The sequence below is a fragment of the Myxine glutinosa genome, chromosome 11 (genome assembly GCF_964187855.1).
Source record: "Myxine glutinosa chromosome 11, kmMyxGlut1.1, whole genome shotgun sequence".
Lineage (NCBI taxonomy): Eukaryota > Metazoa > Chordata > Myxini > Myxiniformes > Myxinidae > Myxine > Myxine glutinosa.
In genome coordinates this window covers 89,914,690-89,940,672 of record NC_136271.1, presented here as the reverse complement: position 1 = coordinate 89,940,672, position 25,983 = coordinate 89,914,690, and the positions used below count along the sequence as shown (strand labels likewise).

General features: G+C 42.0%; 1 protein-coding gene across 2 annotated transcripts in view; it reads left to right on the top strand.

Moving 5' to 3' along the window:
- LOC137437107 (synapsin-3) overlaps positions 1–25,983 on the top strand; it is a 179,179-nt gene that overhangs the window by 9,996 nt on the left and 143,200 nt on the right. For both annotated transcript variants that reach the window (XM_068131497.2, XM_068131498.2), the window contains exon 2: positions 19,960–20,041. The gene's annotated coding sequence lies outside the window, so the exon portion shown is untranslated. The remainder of the gene's footprint in view (positions 1–19,959; positions 20,042–25,983) is intronic.

Sequence of the window (25,983 nt, the reverse complement as noted above, 5' to 3'; positions counted from 1 at the left end):
GAAACAGGGTATTTCATGTTTGAAATTGGGCATCTGATGATAGAAACAGGGTATTTCATGTTTGAAATTGGGCATCTAATGAGTGAAACAGGGTATTTGATGATTGAAATTGGGCATCTGATGATAGAAACAGGGTATTTGATGATTGAAATTGGGCATCTGATGATAGAAACAGGGTATTTGATGATTGAAATTGGGCATCTGATGATAGAAACAGGGTATTTGATGTTTGAAATTGGGCATCTGATGGTAGAAACAGGGAATTTGATGATTGAAAAAAGATTATGTGTTGATTGAAATAGTGCATCTGATGATTGAAACAGGGTATTTGATGTTTGAAATTGGGCATCTGATGAAAGAAACAGGGTATTTGATGTTTGAAATTGGGCATCTAATGATAGAAACAGGGTATTTGATGTTTGAAATTGGGCATCTGATGATAGAAACAGGGTATTTGATGTTTGAAATTGGGCACCTGATGATAGAAACAGGGTATTTGATGATTGAAATTTGGCATCTGATGACAGAAACAGTGTATTTGATGTTTGAAATTGGGCATCTGATGATAGAAACAGGGTATTTGATGTTTGAAATTGGGCATCTGATGATAGAAACAGGGTATTTGATGTTTGAAATTGGGCATCTGATGATAGAAACAGGGTATTTGATGTTTGAAAATGGGCATCTGATGATAGAAACAGGGTATTTGATGTTTGAAATTGGGCACCTGATGATAGAAACAAGGTATTTGATGATTGAAATTGGGCATCTGATGATAGAAACAGGGTATTTGATGTTTGAAAATGGGCATCTGATGATAGAAACAGGGTATTTGATGATTGAAATTGGGCATCTGATGACAGAAACAGGGTATTTGATGATTGAAATTGGGCATCTGATGACACAAACAGGGTGTTTGATGATTGAAGTTGGGCATCTATTGATAGAAACAGGGTATTTGATGATAGAAATTGGGCATCTGATGATAGAAAGAGGGTATTTGATGTTTGAAATTTGGCATCTGATGATAGAAACAGGGTATTTGATGATTGAAAAAAGAATATGTGTTGATTGAAATAGTGCATCTGATGATTGAAACAGGGTATCTGATGATTGCAACAGAGCATCTGATGATCGAAACAGGGCATCTGATGATTGATGATTGAAAACAGGATATGTGATGTTTTAAACATAAACAGGGCATCCTCTAATCCGCCTCAGCGTCCTTTGTGAGACAGACAAGGCACTGACCATTGTGGAAGAAAAACCCCTTTTGTCTGCATGTGTACATTCATCCCCACTGAATTAACCAACAATATTTACTAATGCACCACCTGTTGGTTATTTCTGGGGTAAGACCTTGTCTCCTCAACAACACAGATGCTGCTCATCAGGACACCTACTAAGCCTGTTCCGTACACCACTCCTGGGGCTGCTCTAATTCCCACCGACTGGTGTAGTCACGATGCTTTCCAGTGATCATTGGACGGCAAAAGATGTCCAACGACATCGACGTCAAAGTATATATATACAGACTTGGCTTTTAATATGGAATATTTTTTTTGTGGGGGTGAACTTACTTTTCAAGATGACTTAGAACCAAAAGTTCATTGGAATTATGTTGAAATTATTCTAGATTTTGTTAATGTGACCTTTAAAAGAAACAAAAACCACATTTGACATTTCGAAGCAAATAAATTGATCCTTGAAAGTGATGTAAACTGATATCGAACTCAATTCACGGACAGTACTGTGTTAAACTTCTGTGCGTTTTCCAGAAGTATCTCTTTATTTTGCACATTAGCCAAATTTTTTTTAAACAAAAACAAAAGTTAAATTACGACTGGGATTACGGACAGTAAAATTACAGTTCAGTACTTCGTGTAACCCCCACGAGCATTCAGGAGAGCATGTACACGTTGAGGCATGCTGTTCACGAGATTTGCCAAGGTTTGGACAGGAATCGCTTGCCATGCAGTTACAATAGCCTGCTGCAATTCACGCACAGAGGCAGGCTGCTGGTCCAAGTTGTCGATTTGACGCGTTAATTCTGCCCACAAGTTCTCTATCGGATTCATATCCGGGGACATGGCAAAGTTTCCTCAAAAGGCTGCACGAACAAATGGAAGCAATGTTTCTTCCAGAATGGCCTTGTGCTTGAACTGGTTTAGGTGTCCATTCAGAGCAACCAGGTCAGTTTTGCCCCCTGCATGAAAAGCAGCCCAAACGGTCACCCCACCACCTCCAGCTTGGACTCTTGGCACTATACAATCTTCGTTGTAGGCTTCATGCACTTGTCTGCGCACTCGGACGCGGCCATCTTGACGATAGACCAGAAATCTAGACTCGTCACTGAAGATCACGTGATTCCAGTGTCCTGGCTGCCATTGACGGTGCTCTCTGGCCCACTGCAATCGGCGCTGGCGGTGTTGTCTGGTCAGACGTGGCTTTCTCAGGGGACGCCTGGCACGATAGCCTGCTTGAACCAGTCGTTGGTCGACTAGCCTTCTGGATACAGGCACATTTGTCAGTTGCTGCCACTCAGCCCTAAGCCGATTAGCTGACTTGGTACGGCCATTGCGGACTAACCTGTGCAGCTGGCGATCATCCCTCCTTGTGGTTCTGCGGGGATGTCCTGGCCTCGGTATTGGAGTAGGGACACCCCTCTGAGCATTTCGTTTCAGGATATTTGACACCTGACCTTGAGTGATGCCATACTGCCAAGCAATAGCACGCTGTTTCATGCCGGAATTTCGTAAAGCCACCACTAAATGACAAACAGCATTGTCGAGTTGACGGACCATCTCCAGGGGAAGCGGCAATAACTTTTGTCGACGTGCAGCAGTTGTTTTCCACTAATACAGAACGCAACAACCCTTATATACCCGATTGTGAAGCCAATCGTCAAATGTACCTGTCCGTACATTTTGTCACGCCACCTGTGATATAATCCTGTTATTGACTTCTTGCTGCGACAGACAATCAGTGACATGGTTCTTTCAACAAAGAAATCACCGAAGTGTAAAAGAAACTCACCAGATTGATATACCGAGTTCAGAAATTAAACCCGTCAAGAAAAAAAAAATATTCCATATTAAATGCCAAGTCTGTGTGTATGTATATATATATGTATGTGTCTGGCAGAGTGGTGTCGTGCATTCTATATGGTGCACCACTCACACCACTCATTATTTACTGGCTTCGGGTGGGCTGCTTTAGCACGCTGTGACTCTCCTTGATGGCCAATGACGTTAAGGCTCTAAATTATCAATCACGTCAAACGTGGATGGCACGACTGCTCTGAAATGCCAGTTTGCTTCGACGATGGCAACCCGGTGTATATTCTAAATAAACGGGAATTGCCGTCACTTCACTACCCTGATATTATCACATATTGATCGCTTCCTCTCTCCATATGATAGCAGACGAGAGTTGGTAGATCATGAGTGATACTGAGGACCAGGAGGGTAAACGCACGAGGAGGAATTCCCACACAAATGTATGTACATGGTGCAAAACCTCGAGTAATAACAGCCTTAGCATGACGTATTGTGACGGCCTTGGCTTCCATTTCACAAGGCATGTTCATGCTCGCCTCCTTGGCTTGCCATTTCACGCTACATCGGAGAACCTATTGTTGGAAACAATGTCCCCATGGCAACCTGAGGTCCGTGGCTGCAGGAGATGGTCATGTCGTGAGAAGCTTTCACAAGGCACACGATTCGCTCACGTGGATTATCATTCGGACACAAATTGCTGGCATCCTAATGGGATGCCTATATCGGCTGCATTCTTTTTCCCGAGGCTACAACATGCTACCTGTCCTCTGCAGCATCCAGGTGTGAAACATCAAGCCAGTGGGTTTACAATTTTAGGCAATCTAAATGTGTGTTGCTGAACAACGTTCTTATTTGTAATATTAAGACTTTATACTTAAAAATCAAGAATGGCTACAGCATTGCAGTATTTCCACTCAAATGAAAGAGTCATCACCTACCTGGGTGCTCCCTTTGCACCTCATTACCTTATTACCTCCTTTGGCAATGTGTTTGCATGCTCAGCTTGCAGCATGAGTTGTGTTGGCAACACTTTTTTTTTATTTTATGTAGCACAAGGCCTCTGTTAGCATCATTTACTGGGTGCGTGGTGGTGCGGCTGATGCAGTGCCCCCCTATAGGTTAGAGCAGCGTAATTTGTTCAGAGTGCTGGTGACACCTCCCGTAATCTTCGTGAAGCACACCGTAGGTTCTTTTCCCTCCATCAACTACTTCCCAGTTTAACTTCTATCAGAGGGATGGCAAACACATTGATGCCTTGTCCTGCCTGTGAAACATCAGGATCTACTGCGTGTAGAGCTGCGTCGAGATTGAAACCCAAACTACACAGTTCAGAGGTGATTGTGTGTACCTGGATGCTATCCTGCCAGCCCTACAGTTTCTCAAGCAAGCAAAATCTGATGTGGAACAGAGTTCCATAAGGACAAGGAGAATCATTGGTTATGATAGCCAAGTTAATCATGAAATCCTTCTTATCACCTCCTCTCCCACACATACCTTGAATCAAAATGCTTGGCCCAGACATTTTTTTCATCGATGTGACTTGACTTGATCAGCCAACTTGGTCCATTACGGGATGAAGGGCTCCCACATCTTGGTCCGCTGTGGGATGAAGGGCTCCCACAACTTGGTCCACTGCAGGATGAAAGGCTCCCACAACCTGGTCCACTGCAGGATGAAGGGCTCCCACAACTTGGTCCACTGCAGGATGAAGGGCTCCCATAACCTGGTCCACTGCAGGATGAAGGTCTCCCACAACTTGGTCCACTGCAGGATGAAGGGCTCCCATAACCTGGTCCACTGCGGGATGAAGGGGTCCCACAACTTGGTCCACTGCGGGATGAAGGGCTCCCACAACTTGGTCCACTGCAGGATGAAGGGCTCCCACAACTTGGTCCCACTGCAGGATGAAGGGCTCCCACAACCTGGTCCACTGCAGGATGAAGGTCTCCCATAACCTGGTCCACTGCGGGATGAAGGGCTCCCACAACTTGGTCCACTGCAAGATGAAGGGCTCCCACAACCTGGTCCACTGCAGGATGAAGGGCTCTCACAACCTGGTCCACTGCAGGATGAAGGCCTCCCACAACCTGGTCCACTGCAGGATGAAGGGCTCCAACAACTTGGTCCACTGTGGGATGAAGGGCTCCAACAACTTCATCCACTGTGGAATGAAGGGCTCCAACAACTTCATCCACTGCGGTATGAAGGGCCCCACCAACTTGGTCCCACTGCAGGATGAAGGGCTCCCACAACCTGGTCCACTGCGCGATGAAGGGTTCCCACAACTTGGTCTACTGCGGGATAAAGGGTTCCTACAACTACTGCAGGATGAAGGGCTCCCACAACTTGGTCCACTGCTGGATGAGGGGCTCCCACAACTTGGTCCACTGCAGGATCAAGGGCTCCCACAACCTGGTGCACTGCAGGATGAAGGGCTTCCACAACCTGGTCCACTGAGAAATCAAGTGCTCCCACAACCTGGTGCACTGCAAGATGAAGGGCTCCCACAACCTGGTGCACTGCGGGAGGAAGGGCTCCCACAACCTGGTGCACTGCGGGATGAAGGGCTCCCCCAACCTGGTGCACTGTGGGATGAAGGGCTCCCACAACTTGGTCCACTGCGGGATGAAGGGCTCCCACAACCTGGTGCACTGCGGGATGAAGTGCTTCCACAACCTGGTCCACTGCAGGATCAAGGGCTCCCACAACCTGGTGCACTGCAGGATGAAGGGCTTCCACAACCTGGTCCACTGAGAAATCAAGCGCTCCCACAACCTGGTGCACTGCAAGATGAAGGGCTCCCACAACCTGGTGCACTGCGGGAGGAAGGGCTCCCACAACCTGGTGCACTGCGGGATGAAGGGCTCCCCCAACCTGGTGCACTGTGGGATGAAGTGCTTCCACAACCTGGTCCACTGATAAATCAAGGGCTCCCATAACCTGGTCCACTGCAGAATAAAGCGCTCCTACAACCTGGTGCACTGTGGGATGAAGGGCTCCCACAACTTGATCCACTGCGGGATGAAGGGCTTCCACAACCTGGTCCACTGCGGGATGAAGGGCTTCCACAACCTGGTCCACTGCAGGATGAAGGGTTCCCACAACCTGGTCCACTGCGGGTTGAAGGGCTCCCACAACTTGTTCCGCCCTGTTCTATTCCAGGCAATTTTATGGCATTGTACGCCAGTTTTTCAATTTCATTCCTTTGTAGACTGGTCGTTGGTATACTTCTGCCTCTTCCAGGGCCTTATTTAGGTGTCCGGTTTGTAATTATTGTTGTCCACGGCGGTTGTCCATTATTCTTGTTATATGTCAAGAACGGTTTAGCTTATTTTTTTTCTGGTGACCAGAATGTCATAAATCCAGGAAAGTTTTTATTTTAGCTCTGTCTTAAGTTGAACAGTTCTGTCCGACTGAGCATGAGATATTGGTTTGATGAGAAACGAGACGTCTCAAATTGCCTTCTACGTCGTGGAAAGTATAGGAGGATAAAAGGATTCACCGAGAAACCTTTTCTTCTCATAAAAGTGGACGAGCTCCGTCTGACGTTCAGCCAACATGTTTCATGCAACTAAAAATGTTGTGAGATGTGTGAAAAAGTTGACTCGTGTATGTCTACCACACCGTAACATGTTACATGTTATAAATTGTGTCACAGAAATCACACCTGTTATACCTCTGCTTGACTGGAGAACAACGTTTTTGTCCTTTAACCAATGTTTAAACACATGTACTGTATACTCAAATGTTGTCCAAGCTGAAAATGTCAAAGTGCAAGGGGCGGAGCGAATATTGGTAAAAGTTCAAGGGTGGATAAATCCTTGTAAGTCTGCAAATACACATAAATTGTACACAACTCCCACGGAACATGCCGTAGACAAGATATTAGCCGGTATATGCCGATAAATAGCCAACTGATTAATCGAACGCAAAGCCATGACTATTATTGGGAGTCAATGTCTGTCTGTCGTGTTGGCCACAAGTTCATGTTTAAACGGTTTCTGGTATGGCATTTATTTCAAAATCACACTCAGAAACTCGAACGACCCTCGGGTAGAGCACATACCTCCGCTAGACTGAACAGCTTAAGTTTTGTATCCCATTGATAGGCCGGATCTGAACCAAAATCTAATCATTTTGTCCTTGTTACAAACCCAACCTCTCCACCAAATTTCGTCTAAATCCATCCACAACCTTTCAGCATATCCTGTGCGCAAACAGACAAACAGACAGATGGGGTTGAAAACATAACCTCAATCCAACTTCGGTGGTGAAGGTAATAACTAAAGAGTTCACAGTTTTGAGAAAATAGAAAATCAGGACATGGGCGGGGTCCCTGAGCGGCAAATTTGATTGATCATGATGATGTAAAATGCCGTAATATTTTGTCCAAGTACTACTAAATGGAAGGGTTTTGAAAGTGCCAAAAATGACATTTGTGTTCGACAGGGTTCAAGTATGTAATTAAATTAAAACAAGAAAGATTGCAGGCCCTCACTGTTTGTGTGGTCTTTTGTGTCTTTTGGACGTGTTTGTGTGGTTTTGTCCTTTGGGTCCTCTGAGTGTGTTGGGTCTTTGGGGTATTTTGGGTCTGTAAGGGTCTTTTGGGATATTTTGGGTCTTTTAGGTCCTCTGGGCCCTTTGGGTCCTCTGGGCCTTTGGGGTATTTTGGGAATTCTGGATCTTTTGGGTCTTTTGGGTTGTTTGGGTATTTTGAGTCTTTGGGGTCTTTTGAATTTTTGGGGTCCACTGGGTCCACTGGGTCCTCTGGGACTTTTGGGTCTTCAGGGTCTTATGGGTCTTCAGGGTCTTATGGGTCTTTGTGGTCATTTGGGACTTTTGGGTCTTTTGGGACCTCTAGGTCTTTTGGGTCTTCGACATCTTTAAGGGTGCTAGGGTTCTAAAAATCTTGGAGGTTTTAAAGGGTCTTAGGGTTATAAAGGGTCTTCAGGGTCTTATAGGGTCTTCAGGGCTCGAAATGGGTTTAGTGGTCTTAAGAGTTTTAGGGGTCTTCATGGTGCTTAGGGTCTTTGTGTTTTTTTTTTGTTTTTTTGTATGCAAGATCGAGGTTCTTGTAAGAGCTAGCACATTAAACACACATTGGCACATAAAACTCAAAAACATAAACAGACATAAAACAATAAAGGGAGGGGGAGACAAGATGGGGAGAGAGAGGGAAGCACACAAGCACAACAACAGTAGAGAAAAGGGACATCGGGAGATCTGTGTAAGGGAGAGGGCTGGGGAGGGGGGGGGGGGGCGAGACTGAGGGGGAGGTAAGGGGTTGACGGTATAAAACAAATTGACACGACTAGGAATTTCAGGAATGAAGTCGGAGATTGAAAGAGGTGGATTTGGGGTGTTTTAACAAGGGTAGAAAATATCAAGGTTTTGGATTGGGGAAGATAAGAGATGGTGGTGAACAGCTGTTTTAAAGACCTGTAGAGCGGAGAGGGATTGAAGAGAGTGAGGGAGTTTGTTCCAGAGGCGGGAGAAAAGAGGAATGAAAGAGTGGAGGTGAGCAGAGAGTCTTGATTTTGGCAGTTTAACCAGAAGAGGGTGACTGGCAGATCTTGTGCGACCTGCAGGAATATTTGGGGGACGGAGCACAGATAGAGCTGGGGGAGCTAGGCCAGAGAGGATTCGTTAGAGGACAGAAAGACCACCAACCTGCCTGCGGTGAGTGAGTGAAAGGCCCTCAGAATCAGCTTCATCACGGGAGATTCCAATGATTCTGAATGCTTTGGTGAAGCCGAGCCAGGTGTGAGGCAGGAGCACCAGCCCAGAGGGGAGAGCAGTATTCCATTGAGCTGCGGATGAAAGCTTTGTATGTGGTGAGGAGCTCAGATGTGCCAAGGAAGGTCTTCGCACGACGGAGAATGTCCAGTCGGTGACTGGCTTTGGAGGCCAGCTTGGAAATGTCTTAATTGATTGATGCGCAAGATTGGAGGTCTCGTCTCTTCAAAGCTGTCCATGCACGCTCGCTTTCGAAGTTAAGTAACTTTTCTCAATTGTGTTTTTGTCGAAACTGGTCTTGTATGTACCTATTGGGGTGTCTTGAATAGTATTCTTGGCGTTGGTTTTTCATACCTGTGTACAGAATCGTCGGTCTCTCTTATCGCGTATTCTGAGGCCTAAGTGTAGTACTAGGCTACTGTGTCCAACCTTGGCTTGAGGCTTCGTTTTTGTCTCAGCGGTTCTCTGATCGCGCTGCAATTATTTTCCGGTCTCTGTTTTTCACGGTCTTTTCATCCCATACTTCCTTGTTTTAAAATCTCAAAAAAAAAAAAAAAACCCAAAAACATTTCCTTCTGTTCTTATTCGTTTATTCGTTCTTATTTGTTCGTTCGTTCGTTTTTCGACCACGTTGTTTCGTTTGTGATCACGTTGTTAAAAAATGTCTCATCTGACCCCTGAAGACCTGTATTCTGTCATATTCTATAACACCTTTTTCTTCTTCTTCTATGAAAGGATGCTTTCGACTTGCTCACCAAATCCATTCATTCCAAAAAAAAATTCCATCTCTTATAGTGCATCTTTCATTCATTCCCTAAACTCTCCAGCACTCCATCCTCCCTCCAGCGTCCTCAAACGTATTTTTGACTCGAATGTCTCAAGAAACTCATTTTGCAATAAATGTTCGTTTCCCATTAATCATACATTTTTCAAAATCCCATCACCCCAAAATCCCATTTCCCATCACCCCTCCCCTCTAAATCTACCCCCTTGCCCATCCCCTCCAAATAATCCCCATCACCCATCTCTTTCAAATCTTCCCCCTTGCCCCTCCCCTCCAAATCTTCCCAATCACCCATTCCTTTCAAATCTCCCCCCACACCCCTCCTCTCCGAGACTCTCCCTCGCTCCTCCCCTCCTAGACTCCCCTCTCACCCCTCCCCCTCAAAGCGTCCTCCCCGCTTCTTCCCCCTTCCAACTTTCACCTTCATCTCCCTCAACCTTCTGCCTCGCTCTTCCCCCTCGTCAAATAACACCTCACTGCGCCTCTCCCAATCACCATCAAACCTTTTGTCTGCCCCATTCTTCCCTTTCTCCAAGCTATTCTGTAATCTCCGACACACCTTCAACAGCTCTCCCTACCTCTTCCTCCTCTTCCACATCTTACCCTACCGCTCCCCCCCCCCCCCTGTTCTGTATCCGATGCTCCCCCTTCCTCTTCCTTAACAGTATGGACCCCAAACATCCGGGGCCTTCGCTCAAACTTGTCTGATCTCTCCATACAGGTTGCTTCTGACAAACCAGACGTGATCTGCTTAACAGAAACTTTCCTCCTTCATGATGTCTCTGATTCCTTGGTATCTCTCCCAGGTTACTCCCTCCTCCGGTATGATAGACCTGAACCTCGTCCTGGAGGTGGGGTTGCTATCTTTATAAAAAACTCTCTTCCTCACTCGCCCTGGACTGCCCTCTCTCCACCTCACCCCCAGGAATACCTTTGGCTACGGCTTCCCCTTCGCTCCCACCTTTTGTTCATATGTGTGTTGTACCGTCCACCAAACAGTGATGACTCCATCTACATCTCGCTGTCTGAGAATATGGACCAACTTCTATCTACCCATCCCAACTCTCTCTTCCTCATATGTGGTGATTTCAACTGTCACCGTGCCAGTTGGCTGGGTGTGGGTACCGCTCTCACCAGCCATGGCTCTTCAGCAAAGGACTTCTGTGACTCACTGGGACTGACACAATCTGTCAATTTCCCGACCTGGATTTCAGTCAACGGAGCATCTTCTCTTCTGGACTTGGTTATGACTAACTTCCCTGAAAATGTCTGCTGCTCTTCTTCTGCTCCAATCGGCTCTTCTGATCATGTGCTTGTTAAAGTGGACATCTCTCTGACCATTCTCAGAGAGCCTCCTCAGCGTCGCCGAGTCTGGCATTTCACTCAGGCCAACTGGCACGGTCTTCAAGCAGCCATCAATCATCTGGACTGGTCTCCCATCTCTACTGCGTCTGACATAAATTCTTCCTGGGAATTCTTCCAAAGCAAACTGCTCTCTCTCATGCACAGATTTATCCCATCTCGTCTTCTGTTGTCTTACCATTCCTCCCGTCCGTGGTACACGGAATCTTGTGGTGAGGCTATTGCCCAGAAACAACTTGCTTTCGTCTCCTGGAAAGCAAATCCAACGGAAGGAAATCTCATTTCCTTTCACAAAGCCCGAAACAAGTGTGTGTCCACCCTCAGGAGAGCCAGGAAACAATATCTCTCCGTTCTCAGGACCGAACTCTCTTATCTGTCTCCCTCTTCCAAATCCTGGTGGCATCTGGTCAAATCTGTTTCTGGTGTTTGTTCCCCCTCCATCCCCTCCCTCACCTCAAATGGCCACACGGCTGACTCCGCGCGTGAAAAAGCTGAATGCCTCAACTCTGTGTTTGCCTCTAAATCTTCTGTCCCAAACCCTCTCTGTACCCACCGTACCCAGTCGTACCCAGCTGCTCCTGGACTCTGTGTCCTTTCCTCCTGACAAGGTGGAAAAGTTTCTGTCAACCCTCGACTCGGATTCTGCAACTGGACCTGATGGCATCAGCCCACGGGTCCTAAAATCCTGTTCTTCCGCTCTTTCACTCCCTCTCTCTGTTCTCTTCACCCTCTCTTTTGCTCAAGGTCATCTTCCATCTGCTTGGAAATCTGCCAACATCACCGCTTTGCACAAAAAAGGTGCAAAAACAGATCCCAGCAACTACAGACCAATCAGCCTTCTCCCAATTATCAGCAAAGTCATGGAATCCATCATTGCTTCAGATATGAAATCTTTCCTCTTCTCCAATGGCTTGATCTCTGATCATCAATTTGGTTTCAGACCTGGACACTCTACTCTGGACATGCTGCTTCTGCTTTCTCAACAATGGATGGAGGTCCTCAATGCCAAACAGGAAATTAGAGCAGTCTCCCTTGACATATCATGTGCCTTCGATACGGTCTGGCACCCTGCTCTGCTCACCAAACTCTCCTGTTTTGGTATCAATGGAAATCTCCACGCATGGCTGGCGGACTTCCTCTCTAGTCGTAGTCAACATGTGGCCCTGAATGGGTTTCTCTCATCTCCTCTTCCTGTTCAGGCTGGAGTTCCACAAGGCAGTGTTCTGGGCCCTGTGCTTTTTCTGGTCTTCATCAATTATCTCTCTGACTCTCTTGAAAATCCTCTGTATCTCTTTGCTGATGACTCTACTCTCTGTCGCTCCATTCTTCATCCCTCAGATCGGCAGTCTGCTGCCTCCTCACTCTCTGCAGACCTGGACAAAATCACAGACTGGGCAAACAAGTGGAACATGTCTTTCAATCCTGACAAATCTCACACTCTTACGATGTCTCTCCGAAAAGACCGACTGGACAACCCTCCCATCCACTTTCTGAATAATCCTCTCCAAGAAGTTCTGTCACTCAAGCTTTTGGGTCTCACTATCTGCCATGATCTTTCCTGGGAAAAACACATTTCAAATCTGGCCTCCAAAGCCAGTCGCCGACTGGGCATCCTCCGTCGTGCAAAGTCCTTCCTTGGCACACCTGAGCTCCTCACCACATACAAGGCTTTCATCCGCAGCTCAATGGAATACTGCTCTCCCCTCTGGGCTGGTGCTCCTGCCTCACACCTAGCTCGTCTTCACGCTGTTGAAACCAAAGCATTCAGAATCATTGGAATCTCCCGCGATGAAGCTAACTCCAAGGGCCTCTCACTCACTCACCGCAGGCAGGTTGGTGGTCTTTCCATCTTCTACCGACTCCTCTCTGGCCTTGCCCCCCCAGCTCTCTCTGGGATCTGTCCCGCAAATATTCCTACAGGTCGCACAAGATCTGCCTGCAACCCTCTTATGGTGAAACTGCCAAAATCAAGACTCTCTGCTCACCTTCACTCCTTCATTCCTCTCTTCTCCCGCCTCTGGAACAAACTCCCTCACTCTCTTCAATCCCACTCCACCCTCCAGGTCATTAAAACTGCTGTTCACCACCATCTCTTATCTTCCCCCATCCAAAACCTTGATCTTTTCTACCCCCGCCAATTTCACCCCAATTCCACTTTTTTGAAATACCAACTTCTGTCCTGGAAGTCCTTGGTGTCCTTGTGTTTTATACTTCTCCCTCCACCCCCCCCCCCTTCCCACGCCTCCTCCCCCCAAGCCCTCTCCCTCCCACACATCTCCCTCCTCTCAAATGTTGTGTTTGTGTGCTTCCCCTTCTCTCCCCACCTTGTTTTCCGCTCCCTCTTTTTGTGTGTTTTGTTTGTCTGGTTGATTTGTTTGTGAAGTAAATGTTAGCTCTTTCACGAGCCTCGATTCAGTATACAAAAAAAAAAAAAAAAAAAAAATTGTTCTGGGGGTTGTAAAAAGTCTAAACTAAAGGGATTTAGGGTTCTGGAGGGATTATAAGGGTCTTAGGGTTCTAATGTAAGTAATACGTATCCTCATGTTTTGTGTGGAGAAACCAACGGACAAACAAACGGGCCTAAAAGCAATACCCTCTCCTCTGGTGATTTTAAAGGCTGTAGAAAAATACCTTTTTCAGAAGTTTACTGCTGATGATGCAGTCAGTGTCTTATACACCACCTTATTTAATACATTGCATTAGTTATTCGGCCTGTTGTTTGTGTCCTTTATAACGTTGCTAAAAACGGTTAGGGGTTAGGGTTAGGGTTGCCAGTTTTAAATGATTTTAAGTTCTGTCTGACTGCCAGACAGGTATACAGAATAAAAATAACTCTCTCATCCCCAGACACATGTGCGATCGGGACAAATTGAGAACCAAAGTACTGTTAAACTACAGGTTCGTTTTCTGATTCATGTTCCGATTGGTGTTTAAAATACAACATTCGATTGAAATTAAGTTGTTCCTCAATCATAAAACTGGTGCTTGTAGACAGAGGAAGTAAACCAATTGTTTAACCCCAGTCCTCTCTTCACGCAGGCAGTAAATATAGGATGTGAGAATTAACAATAGCAGTCCAACAAGATTGCCATATGATGATGGTGCGAACAATATTCCCACGCCGTATCCCTTCGCGGAGTGAATAATTTCAGCATTTACTATTACCTGCAGCTGTGGCTGACTCACGTCGGTAGGTGCGGTATTACTTATTTCCCATGGAAGGCAAACGTGTCTTTGAAATCCAACGAAAAAAAAAACATGAGAATCACTTTTTTTCTTCTTTTTTTAAAAATACTGAATCGAGGCTCGTGAAAGAGCTTGCAATCACGAGGGAAAGACAGCACAGGGGGCCACGAAGGAAAGACAGCACAGGGGGACCACGAGGGAAAGACAGCACAGGGTGACCACGAGGGAAAGACAGCACAGGGGCACCGCGAGGGAAAGACAGCACAGGGGGCCACGAGGGAAAGACAGCACAGGGGGACCGCGAGGGAAAGACAGCACAGGGGGACCACGAGGGAAAGACAGCACAGGGGGACCGCGAGGGAAAGACAGCACAGGGGGACCGCGAGGGAAAGACAGCACAGGGGGACCACGAGGGAAAGACAGCACAGGGGGACCGCGAGGGAAAGACAGCACAGGGGGCCACGAGGGAAAGACAGCACAGGGGGACCGCGAGGGAAAGACAGCACAGGGGGACCGCGAGGGAAAGACAGCACAGGGGGACCACGAGGGAAAGACAGCACAGGGGACTGAAGTCATATAATGGGAAAAACACAAAATGTTCTTATTACAAAACTTCTTAAAATGGTAAAGAGCCATTTTAATACAACGACGTTCATGAGTGAAATCCTACTTTCTAAAAATAATTTACATTTATTTAATGCCAAATTAATGTCCGACTCCTCTCCGGCCTTGCTCCCCCAGCTCTCTCTGTGCTCTGTCCCCCAAATATTCCTACAGGTCGCACAAGATCTGCCTGCAACCCTCTTATGGTTAAACTGCCAAAATCAAGTCTCTCTGCTCACCTTCACTCCTTCATTCCTCTTTTCTCCCGCCTCTGGAACAAACTCTCTCACTCTCTTCAATCCCACTCCTCCCTCCAGGTCTTTAAAACAGCTGTTCACCACCATCTCTTATCTTCTCCCATCCAAAACCTTGATCTTTTCTACCCCCGCTAATTCACTCCAGATCCACTTTTTTTTAATATACCGACTTCTTTCCTGGAAGTCCTTGCAGTGTCCACGTGGTTTTTTTTTTTTACCTCTCCCCCCCCCCCCCTTCCCCAAGCCCTCTCCCTCCCACAGACCTCCCAATGTCCCTGCTCTCCATATTGTTCTCCCGTTCCCTTTATCATATGTTTTATGTTTTATGTGTCAGTTTGTTTTTTTTGTGATCAATGTTAGCTCTTACACGAGCCTCGACCTTGTATTTAAAAAAAAAAAAAGAAGGTCGGCAACACAAATATTTGCAGCAAAAGTCAATTTGACTTTAAACTGTAAAGGGAAATTGATTGAACAACAAAAGATTGAGTGACTGATTGACTGAATGAAAATGTCATGAAACCTTGTTTTAATGGTGAAAAGGAGAACGTTGCCCTTAACTACCCTGTGTCTGGATCTAGGTAGCTGCAGCTGTCTGTGACGGAGGCAGAGCGGCTAAGAATAGACTAATTGTATGGATCCCAGGCCTTGTATTGTGGGATTGAGAGTGATGACCACAAAACCAGTAATTGTGTTTTCCACATTGGCTTTGTTCTTGGAGACAACAGTCATTTATTGTATAATTATCTTCGTAAATTGTGACATTTACATATCTTTAAGAATACAAAGTACGAACAAACAAGTTTGCAATCTGATTTTTTTTAAATCTCCGCCACCAAAGGTGGATGGAGGTTGTTTTCACCCGTCTGTTTGTCCCCCAGTTTATTTGTTTGTTTGTTTGTGAACATGATATCTCAAACAGTTGTGGACGAATTCGAACGAAACTTGGTGGATGAGTTGGTTGAGCGACAAGAACAAGCCGATTCGATTTTGGTCCAGGTCCGGATCCAGATCCGACCTATCAGTGGGGTACAAATTGTAAATTGTTCAGCCTGGCGGAGGTATGCTCTCTACCGAGTGCCTTTGTACTTGTAAATATGACAATAGCCAGGTAGATATGGGTGCTCTTATCAAAGATCACATCTTTCTGGAGCAACATCAACATGGAAGAATATGACTGTCTGTGCAGGCCAACTGGCCATGTCTGCATTGAGCCCTCACGCCACCATCCTCGCAGCATCCGGTATTTATTCCACCTGGGAATGCTTACACAAAAGCTTACTTTCTCATCTACCGGTTTATCCAATCCCGTCTGTGGTTGTACTATCCATCATATTGGCCAGAATACACCGAATCCAATGGTGAGGCAATTGTAGTCAAGTGTCTTGCTTACTCAACATGGAAAGCAAAGTCAACTTTGCGTAACTTTTAATCACTTCCTGAGGCTCATAAAAAGTGTGTGTCCTTCCTGAGGATTGCCAGAAAACATCATCTTGCAAATCTCAAGGCTGAACTCTCCAAACAGTCTCAAGTCAGGATGGCACCAAGTTAAGTCCGTTTCTGGTGTATTCCCCCCTCCATCCCCTTCCTCACCTATAATGGCATTGCTGCAGACTCTTCCCGACATAAGGCGTTTGCATCCAAATCTCCTGTACCCAACCCATCCCACTCTGCTCCCTTCCTATTCCCTCATATCTACTGTCTATTGGACTGTGTATCCTTCTCAGCCGATTAGGTAAAGAAAATTATATCCTGCATTCACACAACAACAGCAACAGGCCCAGATGGCATCACTGTCCATGTTTTTAAATGATGCTCAGCTGTTCTTGCTTCCACTTTGACTGTCCTATTTAGTCTGTCCTTCCCCTTTGGCACCTCTCACCAACCTGGGAGTCAGCAAACGTCACACCCGTTTATCACAAGAGTGCAAAAATAGATCCCATCAACTACAGACCAGTGAGATTATTTCCAATTACAAGCAAAGTCGAGGAATCCATCAATGCTGTTTCCTTGTTTTCAAACTTTCTGATTCCTGACAATCAGTTTGGATTCCAAATCAGTCAATCAACACCAGACAAGCTGCTGCTCCTCTCTCAATAATGGTTGGAGGCCCTCCATGTCAAATATCAAACAAGAGGGTAGGACCATCTCCCTGTATGTATATATATATATATATATATATATATATATATATATATATATATATATATATATATATATACATATACATATACTAGCTGAGGTACCCGGCTTCGCCCGGGTTGAATAAGAATAAGACAAATATATGATGAAAAGAACATGTATATTTTAGAGCAATATCACTACATTTCCTACATGACGTTTTTTCAATTTTCAATTTCTCAAAACCTCTGGGTATACAACATTTCTGGTTTTCTTACTTGGTGCCAAGACATAAAGATTGCTTGGTTTTCCAACCCTCGAGCAGCCCACGTACAGCTGGCCATGGGCAAACACTTGTTCTGTGAAGTTCAGGCCTACAACCTTCATTGATTGCCCCTGCGCCCTGTTGATGGACATAGCAAAACATAGCCTGATGGGGAACTGAATCCTCTTGAAGGAGAATGGAAGGTCAGGTGGAATAAGTGGTATCCTTGGAATGAATACTTTCTCTCCTCTGTATTGTCCTGAGAGGATGGTTGCCTCTAGGACATGCGGCATCATTTGCTGGATTGTCAATCATGTTCCATTACACAGCTTTGGTGGATCAAGATTCCTTAGAAGCATGATTGGTGCTCCCACCTTGAGAATCAACCTGTGTGTTGGGAGTCTTTGAGGCTGACGACTGTTGAGAAACTCAGTTGGGAGGTTTACTGCCTGATCTTCATGTCACTTTGGCAAGAGAATCATAATTTCTTTCATGACCGGGCAGCGAACGTCATTATGTGCGACATTACGTCACTCCTACAGATGTGAAAACATTTGTTTTCCTTAAAAATATATTTAAAATAAATACAATAGTACATAAATTAACAATAAAAGAAGCTAAAAAACAAATTAAAATACAATAAAAAGCACATTAAAAATATATAAATATGTACGTACAGTATACTGTACGTATGCGCAACCGCTGATTCTCATTCAAAACAGAGGCGACGTACAGTATTCCTTTACTGTGTCTGTGTTAGCCATGGGTCCGAAGAAGGATAATGCTAGTGTTTCCAAGCGTAATGTGGTTACGATGGACGATAAGGTAAATCTGATTAAAAGGTATGGAAAAGGTGGAAAAGTGTCGGTGATAGTGCATAGACCTTATCGTGAATCGGAACCACAATGCGTCATGGGATCGGAAAGGGGCAATAGCACCGCCACAAACTACACCATGGAATTGCAGCTGGCCCGGTTTTTTAAACCATTGATATTAAAATAAAAAGTAGCCTATAACCACCGGAATTTTATGCTGATTCCGAATCTGTGTCTAAAACTTTTCTCCGATGTGTAGTTCTTGAGTTATAAGCGGACATCCAGACAGACACACACACAGACACTCCTTTATTTATATATATATATACTAGGGCATGCCCGTACTATATATAAGCTAGGACGTGCCCGTACGTGGGTGCCCGTTCCTTGCCAAAAAAAAAAAATTTGTGTAGGGGTGTGTGTGTGTAAACATCCTAGGGCGTGCCCGTACGTGGGTGCAAAAAAACATGCGTGCAAACAACAACAAAAAAAAACTTTGAAACCACGTGGCAGTAACGACCACAGAACCCCCCCCCCCCCCTCTATTTACATGAATGGTTTGGTCCATTCGCAACGACCACAGAACCCCCCCCTCTATTTACATGCAATGGTTTGGTCCATTCGCAACGCCAAAGCGAACGGCGAACGGCTAAATCGCCATAGCTCGGTAAGTACTTGTCCGATTAATTTCAAACCTTGAAAAGGCACATCCTCGGGTCCCCAGCAATATACCTGGCAAGTTTAAAGTATATCGGACCCGTGGTTGTCGAGAAACAGCGGTCACAGACAAACGTACAAATGTACAAACGTACAAACGTACAAACAAACACACAGAGATTACTGGAATTATAGATAGATATATATATATATATATATATATATATATATATATATATGTATAATTATATATATATTGTTACGTGCTCCTCCCCAAACCCCCTGGTCACGGTGTACCTCCGAGCCCCGAGAGGATTCACAGCAGAAAAATGTGTTATTCTGTATGGCAAAGATCAATGGTGAAGCCACACCAATTGTTACAAACAAACAAGTATTGTATTAAGATTACACAAGAATAACAGTACAACAACAATAGTAATCAATTGTACAAGCAATATATATATTTCCTATGATGGTACAATCAGGTTCGTACAATATAACTCACTGTGCTCCCAGTGAGCGTAAAGAAGAAGATTCCCAATGTCTAATCAAGGCTTCAAGCCAAAGTCGATTCCGGCTTCAAGCCAAAGACGATCCGCTCCAGCGATCGTCAGAACAATGTCCAATCGAGACCAGAATCCCGGTCCGATGACAGTCACAGTCACACGGCCGAAGCCGTTCATTCCATTTAAAATTATATATATATATATGACAACATTGAGATTCAATGAACACCGTTAGATCTTTTACATCTCTGAGCTATTGTTAGCAGCTGGTTTTGCAGATTCATGTATCTCAGCCCAGCTATAAACTGACAATTTATACCTGGACAGGGATATGAACCCAGGCTAGAGAGCTGAGAGGCGAGTGTATACACCTCTAGGCTATCCTGGCAATCCTTCAGAGAGATAAGCAGAAAAAAAATGACAAGTGCAGGCAAAGCGGGAAAATGCAGCTATTGGTTTCACTCTGGTCGGATGAGAGTGCTAGTGGGAGAGCCAAGAGGTGTGCACACTCAATCTTGACTTGTTTAGCCTGAGTTCGAACTTCAGCTCAGCTCTCATCGTGGTGTTTCACATGCGTAGGGCGAGGCATCATTGTGTGTGATCTCTCCCAGACGATCGTGAAACTGCGCGTCCCATCTGCTGGAGTTGGTTGATGGACGTTAAAGATCCCACGACGTTTTTCACCAAGAGAAGGTGAGCTATCGCCGGCACCCTGAACAAATTTCAAATTCCTGCCCTAGCCTAAAGGGGGCACTGCATCAGCCAGCGGCACCACTATGTACTTCAGTTGATGATGCATACAAAATAATAATAAGAATAAAATGCTTCGAGGAGTCCGTACAGCATAAACTAGAGAGTTCATCGGACACATCACTCTGTGCAGTCTTAAGAAACAAGGACATGGGTGAGCAGCAAATTTGATTGTTTGTGATGACGTAAATTGCTGTAATATTTTGTCCAAGACTGCTAAGTGTAAAAAACACGATTTGTGTTCAAGTATATAATTTAATTGAAATAAAACAAAGATTTTAAAAGTTGGAGAATTTTTATTATTTTTTTGAATTTTATCGACATTGATGCAGCATCTTTTATTTCAATTAACACGTCACATCAGTTCTTCTTACTGGTTTGTGTCCTTGATAACATCACTAAAACCAGGATGTTTCCTGTTTGCAATGATTTTCAATTTTGTTTGAGAGTAACTTTGATATGCAGATAGAGCAGAAACAAAAATATCTCACCTGTGTCTGAAGGAAGCGGTTCATTTTGGCATTTTTAATATGAAATTGGCAAATCAGAAACGAATGAAACCCTTTATAATTACCCTTTAGAATCACCCTTTATAATTACCCTTTAGAATACCTTAGAATTACCCTTTATAATTACCCTTTAGAATTACCCTTTATAATTACCCATTAGAATACTTTAGAATTACCCTTTATGGTGTTGGGCTAGCGGCTAGGGTGCCAGCTTAGGATCCCAGGATCCTGGGTTCGAATCCCGGTCGATCGCTGAATTAACGCCAGGGGGGTTGACTCAGCCTGTCATCCTTCCGAGGTCGGCAAATTGAGTACCAGTTCACTGGTAATTCCCTGCTTGTCGTAAAAGGCGACAAAAAGGGTTGGCGGCAGGAAGGGCATCCGGCCGTAAAACATTGCTTCAAAAAGGGGACCAAAAAAACAACAACAACCACGGTCCCCGAAAAAGGCCAACCCCCGCTTTGCGGGGAAAAATGGCCTCTAAATGTGGTTATTTTTTATATTTTATAATTACCCTTTAGAATTACCCTTTAGAATTACTCTTTATAATTACCCTTTATAATTACCCTTAAGAATACTTTAGAATTACCCTTTATAATTACACTTCAGAATACTTCAGAATTACCCTTTATAAACACCCATTATAATACTTGTAATAGTATTAAGTAATTACAGTAATTACAGTAAAGTAAGTAATTACAGTAAAATTACAGTAATTACAGTAAATTAAGTAATTACAGTAAAATAGTATTACAGTAATTGCTGTAATATTTTGTCCAAGACTGCTAAGTGCAAAAAACACGATTTGTGTTCAAGTATATAATTTAATTGAAATAAAACAAAGATTAAAAAAGTTGGATTTTTTTTTTTTTTAATTTTATCGACATTGATGCAGCATCTTTTATTTCAATTAACACGTCACATGAGTTCTTCTTACTGGTTTGTGTCCTTGATAACATCACTAAAACCAGGATGTTTCCTGTTTGCAATGATTTTCAATTCTGTTTGAGAGTAACTTTGACATGCAGATAGAGCAGAACTGTTTGCCTGCAGATAGAGAACTGCAGATAGATAGAGACTGCAGATAGAGCAGAACTGCAGATAGAGCAGGTTTAGAAAAAAAGTTGCCACAATGTTAACAAAGTGATTTAACAAATTGAGATTAATGTAGCAGTTTTACTGACAGGTTATTGTTCAGCATTTTAGCCAAACTAGTAAAGTAGTAGATTTTAAATACTTTCTGAAACAAAAATATCTCACCTGTGTCTGAAGGAAGCGGTTCATTTTGGCATTTTAAATATGAAATTGGCAAAACAGAAACGAATGAAACCCTTTATAACCCTTTATAATTACCCTTTAGAATCACCCTTTATAATTACCCTTTAGAATACCTTAGAATTACCCTTTATAATTACCCTTTAGAATACTTTAGAATTACCCTTTATAATTACCCATTAGAATACTTTTGAATTACCCTTTATAATTACCCTTTAGAATTACCCTTTATAATTATCCTTTAGAATACTTTAGAATTACTCTTTATAATTACCCTTTATAATTACCCATTAGAATACATTAGAATTACCCTTTTTTAATTACCCTTCAGAATACATTAGAATTACCCTTTATAATTACCCTTTATAATTACCCATTAGAATACTCTAGAATTACCCTTTATAATTACCCTTTAGAATACCTTAGAATTACCCTTTATAATTACCCTTTAGAATACTTTAGAATTACCCTTTATAATTACCCATTATAATACTTTAGAATTACCCTTTATAATTACCTTTTAGAATCACCCTTTAGAATACTTTGTAATTACCCTTTATAATTACCCTTTATAATTACCCTTTATAATTACCCTTCAGAATACCTGAGAATTACCCTTCATAATTACCCTTTAGAATACTTTAGAATTACCCTTCATAATTACCCATTAGAATACTTTAGAATTACCCTTTATAATTACCCTTTAGAATTACCCTTGAGAATTACCCTTTAGAATACTTTATAATTACCCTTTATAATTACCCATTAGAATACTTTAGAATTACCCTTTATAATTACCCTTTATAATTACCCTTTATAATTACCCTTTAAAATACTTTAGAATTACCCTTTATAATTACCCTTTATAATTACCCATTAGAATACTCTAGAATTACCCTTTATAATTACCCTTTATAATTACCCTTAATTATTACCCTTTATAATTACCCTTCAGAATTACCCTTTATAATTACCCTTGAGAATACTTTGGAAACACCCTTTATAATTACACTTCAGAATTTCCCTTTATAATTACCCTTTAGAATTACCCTTGATAATTACCCTTTATTACCTTTTAGAATACTTTAGAATTACTCTTTATAATTACCCTTTATAATTACCCATTGGAAAACTTTAGAATTACCCTTTATAATTACCCTTTATAATTACCCTTCATAATTACCCATTAGAATACTTTAGAATTACCCTTTATAATTACCCTTTATAATTATCCTTTATAATAATTTAGAATTACCCTTTATAATTACCCTTTAGAATACTTTCGAATTACCCTTTAGAATTACCCTTTATAATTACCCTTTAAAATACTTTAGAATTACCCTTTATAATTACCCTTTATAATTACCCATTAGAATACTCTAGAATTACCCTTTATAATTACCCTTTATAATTACCCATTAGAATACTTTATAATTACCCTTTATAATTACCCTTTATAATTACCCTTTATAATTACCCTGTATAATTACCCTTTATAATTACCCTTTAGAATTACCCTTCAGAATTACCCTTTATAATTACCCTTTAGAATACTTTGGAATCACCCTTTATAATTACCCTTTAGAATTACCCTTTAGAATTACCGTTGATAATTACCCTTTATAATTTCCCTTTAGAATACTATATAATTACCCTTTCGAATTCTTTAGAATCACCCTTTAGAATCACCCTTTATAATTACCCTTTAGAATACTTTAGAATTACCCTTTATAATTACCCTTTATAATTACCCATTAGAATACTCTAGAATTACCCTTTATAATTACCCTTTATAATTACCCTTCAGAATTACCCTTTATAATTACCCTTGAGAATACTTTGGAAACACCCTTTATAATTACACTTCAGAATTTCCCGTTATAATTACCCTTTAGAATTACCCTTGATAATTACCCTTTATTACCTTTTAGAATACTTTAGAATTACTCTTTATAATTACCCTTTATAATTACCCATTGGAATACTTTAGAATTACCCTTTATAATTACCCTTTATAATTACCCTTCATAATTACCCATTAGAATACTTTAGAATTACCCTTTATAATTACCCTTTATAATTATCCTTTATAATAATTTAGAATTACCCTTTATAATTACCCTTTAGAATACTTTCGAATTACCCTTTAGAATTACCCTTTAGAATTACCCTTTATAATTACCCTTTATAATTACCCTTTAAAATACTTTAGAATTACCCTTTATAATTACCCTTTATAATTACCCATTAGAATACTCTAGAATTACCCTTTATAATTACCCTTTATAATTACCCATTAGAATACTTTATAATTACCCTTTATAATTACCCTTTATAATTACCCTTTATAATTACCCTGTATAATTACCCTTTATAATTACCCTTTAGAATTACCCTTCAGAATTACCCTTTATAATTACCCTTTAGAATACTTTGGAATCACCCTTTATAATTACCCTTTAGAATTACCCTTTAAAATTACCGTTGATAATTACCCTTTATAATTTCGCTTTAGAATACTATATAATTACCCTTTCGAATTCTTTAGAATCACCCTTTATAATTACCCTTTAGAATACTTTAGAATTACCCTTTAGAATACTTTAGAATCACCCTTTATAATTACCCTTTAGAATACTTCAGAATTACCCTTTAGAATACTTTAGAATCACCCTTTATAATTACCCTTTAGAATTACCCTTTATAATAGTTTAGAATTACCCTTTATAATTACCCTTTAGAATACTTTGGAATTACCCTTTATAATTACCCTTTATAATTACCCTTCATAATTACCCATTAGAATACTTTAGAATTACCCTTTATAATTACCCTTTATAATTACCCTTTAGAATAATTTAGAATTACCCTTTATAATTACCCTTTAGAATACTTTAGAATTACCCTTTAGAATTACCCTTTATAATTACCCTTTAGAATACCTTAGAATTACCCTTTATAATTACCCTTTATAATTACCCTTTAGAATACTTTAGAATCACCCTTTATAATTACCCTTTAGAATACTTTAGAATCACCCTTTAGAATTACCCTTTAGAATACTTCAGAATCACCCTTTCTAATTACCCTTTAGAATACTTTAGAAATTACCCTTTATAATTACCCTTTAGAATACTTTAGAATTACCCTTTATAATTACCCTTTAGAATTACCCTTTATAATTACCCTTTGGAATACTTTAGAATTTCCCTTTATAATTACCCTTTAGAATACTTTAGAATTACCGTTTATAATTACCCTTTATAATTACCCTTCAGAATACCTTAGAATTACCCTTTATAATTACCCTTTAAAATACCCGAGAATTACCCTTTAGAATACTTTGGATTTACCCTTTATAATTACCCTTTAGAATACTTTAGAATTACCCTTTAGAATACTTTAAAATCACCCTTCATAATTACCCTTTATAATTACCCTTTAGAATACTTTAGAATTACCCTTTATAATTACCCTTTAGAATACTTTAAAATTACCCTTTATAATTACCCTTTAGAATGATCCTTTTATAATCACCCTTTATAATTACCCTTTAGAATACTTTAGAATTTCCCTTTATAATTACCCTTTATAATTACCCTTCAGAATACCTTAGAATTACCCTTTATAATTACCCTTTAGAATACTTTCGAATTACCCTTTAGAATTACCCTTTATAATTACCCTTTAGAATCACCCTTTATAAATACCCTTTTTTTTTTTTTTTTTTTTTTTTTTGTATACAAGATCGAGGCTCGTGAAAGAGCGAACATTAATCACACAGAAAGACAAACAGACACATAAAACAAATAACATCGGGAGCGGTAGACAAGATGGGGAGAGAGAGGGAAGGACACAAACACAACATTTGAGAGCAGGGACCGAGAGACATGGAGACATCGAGAGATCTGTGGGAGGGAGAGGGCTTTGGGGGGGAGGCATGTGAAGGGGGGGAGGCATGTGAAGGGGGGGAGGCATGTGAAGGGGGGGGGGGGGGTGGGAGAGGTATAAACATATGGACACTGCCAGGATTTCCAGGAAATAAGTTGGAATTTCAAACAAGGTGGATCTGGGGTGAATTAGTGGGGGTAGAAAAGATCA